This window comes from Tachyglossus aculeatus (assembly GCF_015852505.1).
Source record: "Tachyglossus aculeatus isolate mTacAcu1 chromosome 12 unlocalized genomic scaffold, mTacAcu1.pri SUPER_6_unloc_2, whole genome shotgun sequence".
Lineage (NCBI taxonomy): Eukaryota > Metazoa > Chordata > Mammalia > Monotremata > Tachyglossidae > Tachyglossus > Tachyglossus aculeatus.
Window position 1 is genome coordinate 16178316 of NW_024044829.1, and position 14642 is coordinate 16192957.

At 43.2% G+C, this 14642-nt stretch overlaps 1 pseudogene; it reads left to right on the forward strand.

The window, feature by feature from the left end:
- The first annotated feature begins 10433 nt into the window (after positions 1 to 10433).
- Positions 10434 to 11364, forward strand: LOC119921455 (annotated as a pseudogene).
- Positions 11365 to 14642: the final 3278 nt, after the last annotated feature.

Genomic DNA, 14642 nt, shown 5'->3' on the forward strand with positions numbered 1-14642 from the left:
TTCCACTACATTTTGCAGTGCCTTGACTTGCTCCCTTCTTTATTCATCCTCCTTCCCAGCCCCACAGAATTTACATACACATTTGTAATTTTATTTACATTAATGTCTGTCTATCCCTCTAGACTGTAGGATTATTGTAGGCAGGGAATATGTCTCATATTGTTATATTGTACTCTCCCAAGCACTTAGTATAGAGCTCTACACACTTGTAAGCACTTGATAATATGATTTACTGACTGGCTGACACCACATCCCATATGCTCCACTATGTCTTGGTCAAAAGAGGTAAGAAGCTGCAGAGTTTGTTTTTTTCTTTTGTTTTGTAATGTTTTATTTTTTAATGGTATTTGTTAGATGCTTACTGTATGCCAGGCATTCATTCATTCATTCAATTGTATTTATTGAGTGCTTACTTTGTGTAAAGTGCTATACTAAACTAAGCACTTGGGAGAATACAATATAACAACAGACACATTCTTGTCCCACAACAAGCTCACCGTTCCAGAGGTGGGGACAGACATTAATATAAACAAATAAATAGATAAATAAATAAATGAATAAATAAATCACAGTATTTACAGGCACTGTAATATGTGCTGGGGTAAGTACAAGCTAATCAGGTTGGATACAGTACATGCCCCACATGGGGCTCACAGACCTAATCCCCATTTTATAAATGAGGTAACTGAGACACAGAGAAATGACTTGCCCAAGTTCCCAAAGCATACAAGTGGCACGGCCATGTTTAGAACCCAAACCCTCCCAGGTTACTTCAGATTGCATTCGCTAACCTCCTCACTGTGCCTCGTTCTTTGTCTGTCCTGCCGTCGACCCCCGGCCCACATCCTCCCTCTGGCCTGGAATGCCCTCCCTCGGCACTTCTGTCAAGTTAGCTCTCTTCCTCCCTTCAAAGCCCTACTGAGAGCTCACCTCCTCCAGGAGGCCTTCCCAAACTGATCCCCCTCCTTCCTCTCCCCCTGCTTCCTCTCCCCCTCCTCCCCCTCCCCATCCCCACGCCTTACCTCCTTCCCCTCCCCACAGCACCTGTACATATGTTTGTACATATTTATTACTCTATTTTACTGTACAAATTTACTATTCTATATATTTCATTTTGTTAATATGCTTTGCTTTGGTGTCTGTCTCCCCATTCTAGACTGTGAGCCCGCTGTTGGGTAGGGACCGTCTCTATATGTTGCCAACTTGTACTTCCCAAGTGCTTAGTTCAGTGCTCTGCACACAGAAGGTGCTCAATAAATATGATATAATGAATGAATGAATGAATGAATGAATGAACTGGGAAATCTTCCAAAGGAATTGTCAACTCATTAGCAAGATGTAAATCATCCCCTCTAACAAGATGGAGGTTAGTCAGGTAGGAGATCCCAGATACATCTATTATCCAATCATATGCCTCTTAGGCAAATAGCACTACGCCTCACCCCCTCCTCTGTCCGTTATGTACCTGCTGCTGGGAAAAGACCTAACATCATTTCAACACATCATCATCATCATCATCAATCGTATTTATTGAGCGCTTACTATGTGCAGAGCACTGTACTAAGCGCTTGGGAAGTACAAATTGCCAACATATAGAGACAGTCCCTACCCAACAGTGGGCTCACAGTCTAAAAACACATTCCACCACTTGTCTGCTGTGATACTTTGTGTAAATCACTTCATTTCTCTGAGCCTCAATTACATCACCTGTAAAATGGGGATTGAGGCTGTGAGCCCCACATGGGACAGGGACAGCATCCAACCTGATTTGCTTATAACCACACAAGCACTCAGTACAGTGTCTGGCATAAAGTAAGCATTTAACAAATATAACAATTATAATTATTATTACTATTTCCTATGTATACTGCTGAGGATACCATGGAGGCCACACCCTTTTTGGGACTCGGTATTGAGTGCAGCAACTAACAAGTATGACCTGGCACCAGGATCAGTGGGAAGGAAGAATTTGGCTCTTGAGATATTGATGGCAACATCAAGAGATATGCTACAAATAACTAGAGGGAGCATGTCCACCAGGATCTAAAATTTGTAAAACCCATTTGTAAGCAAAATTTGAAATCGAAGTTTATAAGTAAAGTTTGATTCTTTCCCTCTTGCTGGAAAGAACAAAACTCTTCCTTCTATCCCTCTCCGTCTCTATAGGAGGTTTGTATTTGGTTACTTCAGAAAACTGATTGGCCATTTCACATACAGCAGTCCTGGCTGCTTGCTGGCCAAAGTAGGGCCTCTCAAAAACCTGATAAATCAGTGAAGTGAAAGGCTAGTTCTGTGCATTTGGGGGGAGCTAATGACTGCCGCATCAAATCACCACAACTCTAACCCTCCCTATTTCCCAGCCCGAATCATTCTCCCAAGGCAGGTATAGAGACCTAAAAGCATCTCAACATTGCTGAGTCCAGGTTTGGGGGTGGGGAGGTGTTCTCCTCTACTCCCTTGTGACAGCTACTGAACATGGAGAAGACTTGATTTCCTTGACTTGACTTTTGGATCACCCATTCTCTCTATCAATCAATCAAGCAAGCAAGCAGGCAAGCAGTGGAATTTATTGAGTGCTTACTATGTGCAGAGCACTGTTCTAAGCACTTGGGAGAATGTAATACAAGAGAATTAGCAGGCACATTCCCTGCCCATAATAAGCTTACCGTCTAGATGGGGAGACTGACATTAATATGAACATGAAACTTGGGAGAGAAGGGTTACAGTGTGCTTGTCTGCATTTATGATCTAGTTATTTCATTGTCCAACATCTTCCTAATCAATAGCGGGGAAATTACTCCTAAAAAAATCAGCAGAAAACCTCTTTTAACAAATTTCTCTATATACCAATAAATTAATTTGGTAATGAGACATTTATGGTTGATAACCGGTCACTTTCCTGCACCATACCTCTTTTCCATGAAACTTTTCACTTCTGAATTTCTTGGAATGTAGATTTAGGGGTTTAGCATGGGGCTTATAATAGAATAAAATATTGTTGTCACCTCATCGATAGGCAGGGTGAATGTAGGTAGCACACATACAAAGATAAAATGTACAAAAAATAAGATAACCACAGTGATGTGGGTAGCTCAAGTGGAGAGAGCTTTGCAACTCCCCTCAGAGCTGTGAGATTTCAGGGAAGCTAAAGTGGCAACATAAGAGACAAGAAGTATTACAAAGATTAAGATTCACAGTAGTGACAACTAAAAGGCCAAATATATGAGTGAGCTACTTAGACTGTGGGACAGGGACTCTCTCTGACCTAATTAGCTTGTACTTATCCCAGAGCTTATAACAGTAGTAACACATAGTAAGTGCTTAACAAATATCATGAAAAAAAACAATACAACCGATGGGCATGATATGGAAGAAAGACAGAAGAGTTTAATTCTTTTGGACAGAAGACAAAAGAAGGGATAAATCTTTTTGGTACAGCTCAAATAGTGGCTGTTAGATTTGGGAGTTTCTGCAGTATGTTCAAGTGCTGGTTGCTTTTCATCTTTACTCACAACAGCAAGTGTGCCTAATACCACTCTCCTGATCCATTGCCACCAGCAGGCTCCAGGAAAATTTCCTCAATATCATTGAGATTATCAGAGAAAGGGCAGAGAAGCCTGTTCTCTTAGCATCTCTTAACCTCCAGGCACAGGTTGAGAGTGTGTAGAGGAGTGAAAGCTCACAGCATTCTTCCTGGTCTTCCTCCCCATTGGCCCGGAATTAATCTGGGGTCTGTCAAATCTGATTTGCTTCTATCCACCCCAGCACTTAGTACAGTGTCTGGCACAGAGTAAGAGCTTAACAAATACGATAATTATTATTATTATCTATCCAGGTGGTATGTTGGTTGCCTCTCTTTACTGGTCCAGCCTGTGAATAGAGGCTCCTCATTGCTGGGAATTTCTAGACTGAGAGTGAAGACTTGGGGGACTGCCCAGCAGCAGTTGTCAATCACCTGGGGTGGCCCTGCCATTCGAATGGTGGAGATGGGAAGGCTCTCTATTCTATCAAAAGCTCTCAAGGGAAGTGTGCCAGTCAATGATCCCCTTTTGTGAACTTCAGTGTTGAATGAACTGCTGGCAGGTGTTTTTTCCACAGTAAAAATTCACCTTGCTCGTGTTTTCCTCCCCAAGAGTCTCTTCAGAGTCTGAAACCCAGTTAGGCTCACATGGAAGGTGATAAATTCATTGGGGGACTGCAGAAATCCTCTCTGAATTCACAGAATAGACATACATCTGGGACAGTCCATTCAAATGATGCAACCTTTTAGGTTGTTATTGTTCAAACATATCCACAGGGTTCTGAGCCCTCTCACCGCCCCCCACTATGGGAGCTAATGTCAGAGTCTATAATAATAACCGGTACCCCTTTCATTTCATTTTGATGCATTTCCTGTTTTTGGGTATGTAGTCTTTAAACCTCTGATATTTTCATCAACAAAGATCATGAGTTCTTGGTTCTCATCCCAGCTCTGCCACTTGTCTGCTGTGTGATCCTGGGCAAGTCACTTCACTTCTCTAGGCCTCAGTTAGCTCATCTGTACAGTGAGTATTGAGACTGTGAGCCTCACGTAGGACAGGGACTGTGTCCAACCTGATTTACTTTTATCCACCCCAGCGCATAGTGTACTGTCTATCACAGAGTAAGAACTTTTACAAGACGAGGCTCATAATGAAAGGAACCAATTAGTCAAGGATACAGGTATTTTCCCAAAGAACTAGCCAAATTCATGTAAGTCTTAGCTACTACTTTTGGTATAGAGACGCTACTAGAAAGGGAGGTAAGAATAAGGTAAGGTAAGGTAAGATAAGGTAAGGTAAGGTAAAGTAATAGTCCCCACACTCCTATAGAGGCAACTTTAAATGTCATATTGCAACACACAGAAAAATCTGAGTAAGAGCAATTTAAGGGTGGGGCTGGAGGGAGAGCTATTAACTCCAATTCTCTCCTTTATTGTGGTAATAGATTTGAAAAGGGGAAATTCAGAATGTCCTTCCTGATCTATTCATTGTCCTGCCTCCTTAATGAGCAAAGGAGTTCAGCGAACAGGATATGAATTTCTACCACTAATGCATTTCCCTAAGAAGATTTACTAAAATGAATTGCTGACTGCTGACTTTGTGGCTAGACAATCTGAATTTTCTGTTTTAAGGGCCTATCTTGTCTTTCATCTGTAAAGGACTCTATCATGCTAAGAGGTAAGCAGAGAGATAGGATAAAGCCCCAATTTTTCAGACCTTTTCAGCATCAACAAATCTGACTAATGTAAGTTTTCGAGCCCTCCTGAATTTTAGTTTGTATTCACATTCAAAAATACACATTTTCATCATTACTCTTTAATATTTTTGGTGATGTCTACAAATAGATTCTCTTTCTATTAAAGAAGCCCGTGGAAAGAGCACGGGATTGGGAGTAAGATGTCGTGGGCTCTAATCCCGGCTCCACCACTTGTCAGCTGTGTGACTTGGAGCAAGTCACTTAACTTCTCTGAGCCTCAGTTACCTCACCTGTAAAATGGGGATTAAGACTGTGAACCCCACGTGGGACAGCCTGATCACCTTGTATTGCCCCCCAGAGTTTAGAACAGTGCATTGCACACGGTAACCGCTTAACAAATGCCATCATTATTATTATTATTTTACTATTCTTATAGCTTACAAAAATATCCAGGTATCTTTCTAGATCTATACCCAACACTCGCTTGTTATTGTCTTGAAATGATTCTTTTATAAACATATTGCAACTGGGAGCAGTGTGGCCTAGTGCAAAGAGTATGGGATTGAGAGTCAAAGGACCTGAGTTCTAACCTAACTCGGTCACTTGTCTTCTGTGTGACCTTGGACAGGTCACTTCACTTCTCTGTACCTATGATTCCTCATCTGTAAAATGGCAATTCCCTCCTTGTTCTCCATTGCCCTTAGACTGTGGCATTCAGCATGTACCTGGTCTCTTCCACCCTGGTATCCCACAATTGTTTATCTGCATAACCTAGCCTAAACTATAAATCCAATGGCAAGAATTTGTAGACATTTGTTTTGTTTTGATCATCAGGAACTCAGAGGTGCTGATGCATTTCCTGTTTTTGGGTATGTAGTCTTTAAACCTCCGATATTTTCATCAACAAAGATGATGAGTTCTTGGTTCTCATCCCAGCTCTGCCACTTGTCTGCTGTGTGATCTTGGGCAAGTCACTTCACTTCTCTGGGCCTCAATTAGCTCATCTGTAAAGTGAGTATTGAGACTGTGAGCCTCACGTAGGACAGGGACTGTGTCTAACCTGATTTACTTTTATCCACCCCAGCGCATAGTGTACTGTCTATCACAGAGTAGGTGCTTGACAAAAACCATAATTACTGTTATTATTATTATTATTATTATTATTATTAATCTTGTTGGTGTCTCTTTGATGAGCACACAATCTTGATCGCTTCCTATATCCAATCTCATCTACTCATTATCCACTTTGTGACCTATCTGAGTTTCCTTGTTCTAATGGGGCTGTTGAACATTTGCCACCAAGGACCTAGAAAGCAACATGGCCTCAGCGATAGAGCACGGGCTGGGAATCAGAAGGACCACGGTTCTAATCCCAGCTGCACCACATGTCTGCTGTGGGACCTTGGACAATGCATTTAACCTCTGAGTGCCTCAGTTATGTCATCTGTAAAATACATATTAAGACCATGAGCTGCATGTGGGGCAGGAACTGACTCCAGCCTGATCAACTTTTATCTACCCCAGCACTTAGTACAGTACTGGCACATCATAATTACTTAACAAATACCTTTAAATAAAAGGACTATCAATCTTATTTATTGAGCATGTACTGTGTGCAAACCACTGTACTAACCACTTGGGAGATTATAGTATAACAATAAGCGGACATATTTCCTGCTCACAACCACTATTCAAGTCTTTTCCCAGAGCTTGATAGCTTTTGCAAGTTTGGATACCACCTTCCAATGCTTTGTTTGTACCAATACCCACACATTAAATTATAACAAAGACTTTAAGCTTGGCCCTACCACCACTAGAGGTTGGAGAGGTAACAGTTATCACTCATCAATTGGAAGATAGTCTGCAAGTTTTACATTAAATTCTGAGTTTATGTTTCTATGTGAGATTCCTGGGTTACCTACAATCTGCTTCCTTGGCAGAACTGTCTTTTTTTCCTCCTTTCTCTGGAAAATAAATGTACACTGATCTCATAAGAAGAAGGAAGAAACCTAAAGCTGCCATAAGAAGAGAAATGATCACAGAAGAACATCAGAGGAATACAAAAAGGTTATAGGTTTCTTGTCTGCTAAACATTTGGTTTATCATCCTCTTCATTCATTCATTCAATCGTATTTATTGAGCGCTTACTGTGTGCAGAGCACTGTACTAAGCGCTTGGGAAGTACAAGTTGGCAACATATAGAGACGGTCCCTACCCAACAGTGGGCTCACAGTCTAGGTCCTGAACCAACAGCCTAATGCACTTTTCTCTTAGGGGGAATGTGAATGAGATTATCAGTTGTCATTTATGAGACTGGAATAGTAAGAATTACTAAGTTTCATGTCTATTGAAAAGGGCACAGAAATAAAACAAAGTGTACTTCAGGGATGACTGCATCGAAAAGGCTCTGAAGATATTGACTGTGTTCCCAACTCCTCCACTGACCATTTAGGACACCTCTGGGTAAGTTCATTCATTAATACAATAGTATTTATTGAGTACTTACTGTATACCGAGCACTGTACTAAGCATTCATTCATTTATTCATTCATTCATTTATTCAATCATATTTGTTGAGCACGTACCATGTACGGAGCACTGTACTAAGCGCTTGGAAAGTACAAGTTGGCAACATAAAGAGACGGTCTCTAATCAACAACGGGCTCACAGTCTAGAAGAGGGAGACAGACAACAAAACAAAACATGTAGACAGGTGTCAAAATCGTCAGAACAAATAGAATTATAACTATATGCACATCATTAACAAAATAAATAGAATAGAAAGTAAGTACAAGTAAAATAAATAGAGTAATAAATCTGCACAAATATATACGAGTGCTTTGGGGAGGGGAAGGAGGTAGAGCAGGGGAGATGGGGAGGAGGAGAGGATAAAGGGGGCTCAGTCTGGGAAGGCCGCCTGGAGAAGGTGAGCTTTCAGTAGGACTTTGAGGGGAGGAAGAGAGCTAGATTGGCAGATGTGTGGAGGGAGGGCATTTCAGGCCATGGGAAGGACGTTGGCCGGGGATCGAAGGCGGGACAGGCGAGAACGAGACACAGTGAGGAGGTTAGTGGCAGATGAGCGGAGTGTGAGGGTAAGGCTGTAGAAGGAGAGAAGGGAGGTGAGGTAGGAAGGGGCGAGGTGATGGAGAGTCTTGAAGCCGAGAGTGAGGAGTTTTTGCTTGATGTGTAGGTTGACAGGAAACCACTGGAGATTTTTGAGGAGGGGAGTGATGTGCCCACAGCGTTTCTGCACAAAGATGATCCGTGCAGCAGCGTGAAGTATAGATTGAAGTGGGGAGAGACAGGAGGATGGGAGATCAGAGAGGAGGCTGATGCAGTAATCCAGTTGGGATAGGTTGAGAGATTGAACCAACACGGTAACTGTTTCGATGGAAAGGAAAGGGCGGATCTCGGCGATGTTGTGGAGGTGAGACCGGCAGGTTTTGGTGACGGATTGGATGTGTGAGGTGGATGAGAGAGCAGAGTCGAGGATGACACCAAGGTTGTGGGCTTGTGAAATTGGAAGGATGGTAGTGCTGTCAACAGTGATGGGAAAGTCAGGGAGAGGACAGGGTTTGGGAGGGAAGATAAGGAGTTCAGTCTTGGACATACTGAGTTTTAGATGGTGGGCAGACATTCAGATGGAGATTTCCTGAGGGCAGGAGGAGATACGAGCCTGGAGGGAGGGAGAGAGAGCAGGGGCAGAGATGTAGATTTGGGTGTCATCAGTGTAGAGATGATAGTTGAAGCTGTGGGAGCGAATGAGTTCGCCAAGGGAGTGAGTGTAGATAGAGAACAGAAGGGGACCAAGAACTGACCCTTGAGGAACCCCTACAGTACGGGGATGGTAGGGGGAGGAGGAGCCCGCAAAAGAGACTGAGAATGAATGGCCAGAGAGATAAGAGGAGAACCAGAAGAAGACGGAATCTGTGAAACCAAGGTTGGATAGTGTGTTGAGGAGAAGGGGGTGATTCACAGTGTCGAAGGCAGCTGAGAGGTTGAGGAGGATTAGGATAGAGTAGGAGCTATTGGATTTAGCAAGAAGGAGGTCATTGGTGACCTTTGAGAGGGCAGTTTCAGTGGAGTGTAGGGGATGGAAGCCAGATAGGAGGGGGTCAAGGAGAGAGTTGGCACTGAGGAATTCGAGGCAGCGAGTGTAGACGACTCATTCTACAAGTTTGGAAAAGAAGGGTAGGAGGGAGATAGGGCGACAACTAGAAGGGGAGGTGGGATCAAGAGAGGGTTTTCATTAGGAAGGGGGAGACGTGGGCATGTTTGAAGAGAGAGGGGAAGGAACCAGTGGAGAGTAAGCGGTTGAAGATGGAATTTAAGGAGGGAAGGGGCGAGAGTTTTCATAAAATGAGAGAGAATTTGGTCTGAAGCACAGGTGGATGGATTATCACTTGAGAGGAGGGAAGAGATTTCATCTGAAGATACTTCTTGGAAGGATGGAAGAGTAGCGGAGAGTATGAGAGAGAATTGGGTCTGAAGCACTGTGGATGGATTATCACTTGAGAGGAGGGAGGAGATCTCATCTGAAGATACCGCTGGGAAGGATGGAAGAGTAGTGGAGAGGAATGAGAGTGGGGTGGGGAGATGGAGAAGGGGGAGGGGTGACTGGGGAGCTCAGACCTGATGGAGTTAATTTTACTAATGAAGTAGGAGGCCAGATCGTTGGGGGTGAGGGATAGAGGAGGGCACTTGGGAGAGTGAAATATAACAATAAATAGACATTCCCTGCCCACAGTGGACCTATAGTATAGATGGGGAGACAGATATTAATATAAATAAATAAATTACCGAAATGTACTCAAGTGCTGTGGGGCTGGGGGCAGGGGCGGTGATGAATAAAGGGAACAGAAGGGAGTGAGAAAATGCAGAAGGGAGTGAGAGAAGAGAAAAGGGGGGCTTAGTCAGGGAAGGCCCCTTACAGGAGGTGTACCTTCAATATGTCTTTGAAGTCGGGGAGAGTAGCTGTCCTTCGGGTTTGAGGAGTAAGTTAACCTGATCTGCTTCAATTTCCCACTCTGTGAATTGAGTACAGTAAACACTTTCCCATCCCACCTTTGAGGTTCAGAGAAAATTGACAAGATGATAGAGATTTGGTACTTAGAGTTTTATTACTTGATTGTTTCAAAGCAAAACTAACGAGGATCGTCATTCTCTACATAGAATCTGCAGATCTCACCCCTGCTCTCAACGTCTACACTGAGTTGATGGGTAATGAAAACAATGTGACAGAATTCATTCTACTGTGACTTACACGTAATCCAAGGATGCAGAAAGTCATCTTTGTTGTCTTTTTAATAATCTACATCATCACCGTGGTGGGAAATGTGATCATTATGGTAACCATATCCACCACTAAGACTCTGGACTCCCCCATGTATTTCTTTCTGGCCTATTTGTCATTTTTCGATGCCTGATTTTCTTCTGTCATCACACCTAAACTGATCACCGATTCTGTCTGTGAGAAGAAAATCATCTATTTCAAAGGCTGTATGACTCAGGTCTTTGGAGAGCATTTTTTTGGCGGGGCTGAAATTATTCTCCTCACGGTGATGGCCTATGACCGTTTTGTGGTGATATGTAAGCTGCTACATTACACGACCATCATGAACCGGAGTGTGTGTGGTGTGCTGGTGGGGGTCGTCTGGACAGGAGGCCTGGTGCATGCGACAATCCAGATTCTCTTCATGGTCGATTTACCCTTCTGTGGCCCCAACGTCATCGATCACTTCATATGTGATTTGAACCCTTTGCTTAACCTTGCTTGCACAGACACCCACAACCTCAGCCTCTTTGTAGCTGCGAAGAGTGGATTGATCTGTCTGTTAAGCTTTGTCATGTTGATGATTTCCTACATCGTGATCCTGTGGTCCCCGAAAACACACAGTAAAGAGGGTAGGCACAAAGCGCTCTCCACCTGCATCTCCCACATCACCGTCGTTGTCCTGTTCTTCGTTCCGTGTATATTTGTGTATATGCGGCCCGCCTCCACCTTCCCCATGGATAAAGCTATTGCAATATTTTACACGATTATAACCACTATGCTAAACCCCCTTAATCTACACCCTGAGAAATGTGCAGATGAAAAATGCCATCAGGAAACTATGGAGTAGAAAAGTGACTTCTGAAGATAAATAGGCATCACCCTGTGAAAATGGTGATATTTGTCCAAGTGAGGGAAGTGCCAAGCGAGGATTTCAGGTAACTCTTTTTAGAAAAAAATGTATAGGGCATTCAAAGCTCAGTGGAGCACATTTCTTATATGTCTGTTGTATTTCTCAAGAGCTTGTTACAGTGTATTGCTATTTTTATGGTGCTGATGCCTGTCTACTTGTTTTGTTTTGTTGTCTGTTTCCCCCTTCTAGACTGTGAGCCCGTTGTTGGGTAGGGATTGTCTCTATCTGTTCCCGAATAGTACGTTTCGGCAAGTGCTTAGTACAGTGCTCTGCACACGGTAAGTGCTCAATAAATGTGACTGAATGAATGAGTATTGCATTCAGTAGGTGCTCAAGAAATATCACTACATGAACTACTAAAGAGATTCTTAGCTGTAGAGTTATTCATCCTCACTTCAGCTTATTTAGCAACCTTTACATGTTAAGAAGCTGATTTTCCTGCTACTACTGCTTTCATTGATCTTTTTATCCTTCTCTCATCTCGATTGAGGAGAAATGAGAGGAGTCTGCTCAATAGCACAGCCAGTCCTGTTATAGTTTAAAGAATAAAATAAATGTTTCTTTAGCAACAGAGTGTTGTCTTTTTCCTATTGTCTTTTTTCCTATAGCTCCACTGAATATCACATTGTACCAGACATGTCATAGTCATTAAAAGTAGAATGGGGTGTTTCCTAATTTGATTCCTGAGAAGCAGGTCATAGAAGATGGGAACTCCTTGTGAATTTCAAAACAAACCAATGCTAAATCTTTCTCCAATCAACAATCGAGAGAGGGACAGTATTAGGAAGAATGATCCATGATAGCATTCCACATCCATAATCATGATGCTTAGCTATGAAGGCAAAGTGTGCTTTCATTTATGATTCTGCACTAGATTAAGCAAATCAGAAAACAAAAACAACTTGGAGGAGACCAAGATCAAATCAGACGTATTGGGACTGCTTTGCAATCTATTCCAGCCCAAGTAAAGCTGCTTAAAAAGGTCAGTGTCCAACGTGAGGGATCAATGTTTGCATAGGTCTGCATCTACTCCTGAAAATGAGAGTTGTTAGGGACCAGTCTGGATCCACTGTGAGAAGCAACATGACTCTTCAGAAAGAACGCAGGCCTGAGAATCAGAGGACCCGGGTTCGCATCCCTGCTCCTTCACTATCTCCTGTGTGACCTTGGGAAAATCACTTCACTTCTCTGTGCCTCAGTTCCCTCACCTGTAAAATGGGGATTAAGGCTTTGAGCCATGTGAGGGACAGGTACTGAGTCCAGCTTGATTATGTTGTATCCACCTCGGTGCTTACTGCAGTGCCTGGCAAATAGTAAGCACTTAACAAATACCATTTACAAAAAAAGAGATAAAAGGAAAAGACAGATGTGCTTGTGGTGGCGAGGGAAGAGCAGGGAAAGCGACACACTTGTCAGTTGGTTTTTACCTTTTTCTCAGTGACACAAGCTATTACCTGGTAGAGAATGTATTGGTTCTAAGTGCCATCACAGAAGAAGACCTAACACGTTATTAAGCATTTGATTAATCGGGCCTAGAAGCACTTCAGAGGGAAGCTGTGGCTCTATCTGGCAGTAATGACCAATGCACTGAGGCTTCCCATCATGTTTCACAGTCTTGCTCAAAAATGGAGAATGTCTCTCCTGGTGCAGGCTGGTATCATCAGCCAATCTTTTTGCAGACTTGGAATGGCTCAGAAACAGCATGGCCTGGTGCATTTAGTACAGGCTTGGGCGTCAGAGGATCTGGATTATAATTTCAGCTCTGCCATTTCTCCACTGTGTGACCCTGGACAAGTTATTGCTCTGTGCCTCAGTTACCTCATTAGTTAAATGGGGATTAAGACCGTGAGTTCATTGTGGGATGTAGACTGTGTCCAACCTGATTAGCTTGTATCTTCCCCAGTACTTAGTACAGTGCCTGTCACAGAGTCAACACTTAGCAAATACCATTAAAAAAACGCTAGAAGGGTGCAAGAGGCAGAGTCTTTCCCTCTAATTCCAGGGCAAACCATTCCACTGAGAAGACAGTTAAGGGTCACTTGTAGGATGGAGGTGCAATGGAACCCTGAGTAGTGTTAGGTGATCCTGGGTGTGTGGATGGTTTCCTGGGCTGCCATCAAAATGGTCCTCCCCTTTGGAGGAGTCAGCTATTGGAGAAGAGACTTCCAAACTGTAAGCTCATTGTGGGCAGGGAATGTGTCTGTTTAGTGTTACATTGTATCCTCTCAAGCGTTTAGTACAGTGCTCTCCACACAGCAAGTGCCCAATATATAACATTGACTAAGAAAGGATTCTCTCTAGGCAGAGAGGGATCCATCCTCTAATATGTCTATGCTGAATTCCTTATAGGCACGACAGTCCTGGGATCATGAGGCACTCTATCCCTCTACCCAGGCCCTACCCAGGTTAGAAACTGACAATCCCCAGGGGTTTCAATGTGATGGGCAGTGGTTAGAAAGACCCAGGCCCAGTCAACACAAATAATGCACTAATTGCTTCAATTGAGGCTGTGACAAAACAGAAGCACAACACTGGAAATAGGCTTGCAAGACCCGTCTTGGGGAATTTTTGGATAATCTGGGTGGTAGAGGCAATTATGTGAAAGTGTTGGTCTGCTCTATCTCTAGCCCCTCCTGCAGAACAGATTCAGGTCTTCCTTCTCTCCTCTTTCTCACACCTCTCATTCCCCCACAGACAAAAGGCAGCATCTTAAAATGAATGGTAAATGTTTGGTGTGAGTCAAAGGAGCCTCATCTCCTACCTGCCTTTTCTCTCTTCCCACTTTCTTCATAGACCATCTCCGGAGAAAAGCACACGATGAGGTGCTGAAACAAAGACAGGGATAGGAAGAGGAAGAAAGGGCAAGAGGCATGCTGTTTTAAACTATAAGATCATTGTGGGCAGGGAACGGGGGTACCAACTCTGTTATATTCTACTCTCTCACTCAGTAAGAACTCAATAAATACTACTGACTGACTGGAAGAAAGGTAAGAGGAGAGGATAGTTGGGGTCTTGGAGCTGGAGGGAAGGGAGGAAAGAGATGGAGAGGCGGTAAGAGAACTTAGGGATGAGCAACCCAGGGAGATAAAGATAGACGGGAGCAGGGGTAAAAGTGAAAAAAAAAGTTTCTTACCACAACCACCTGGCATTTAATATTGTCACCAGCCTGAGCGACATAAACAGAAAGTGGTCATTCAAGACCTCCATATTTTTGGACCCTGGGGTCAGAAAAACCCTGCT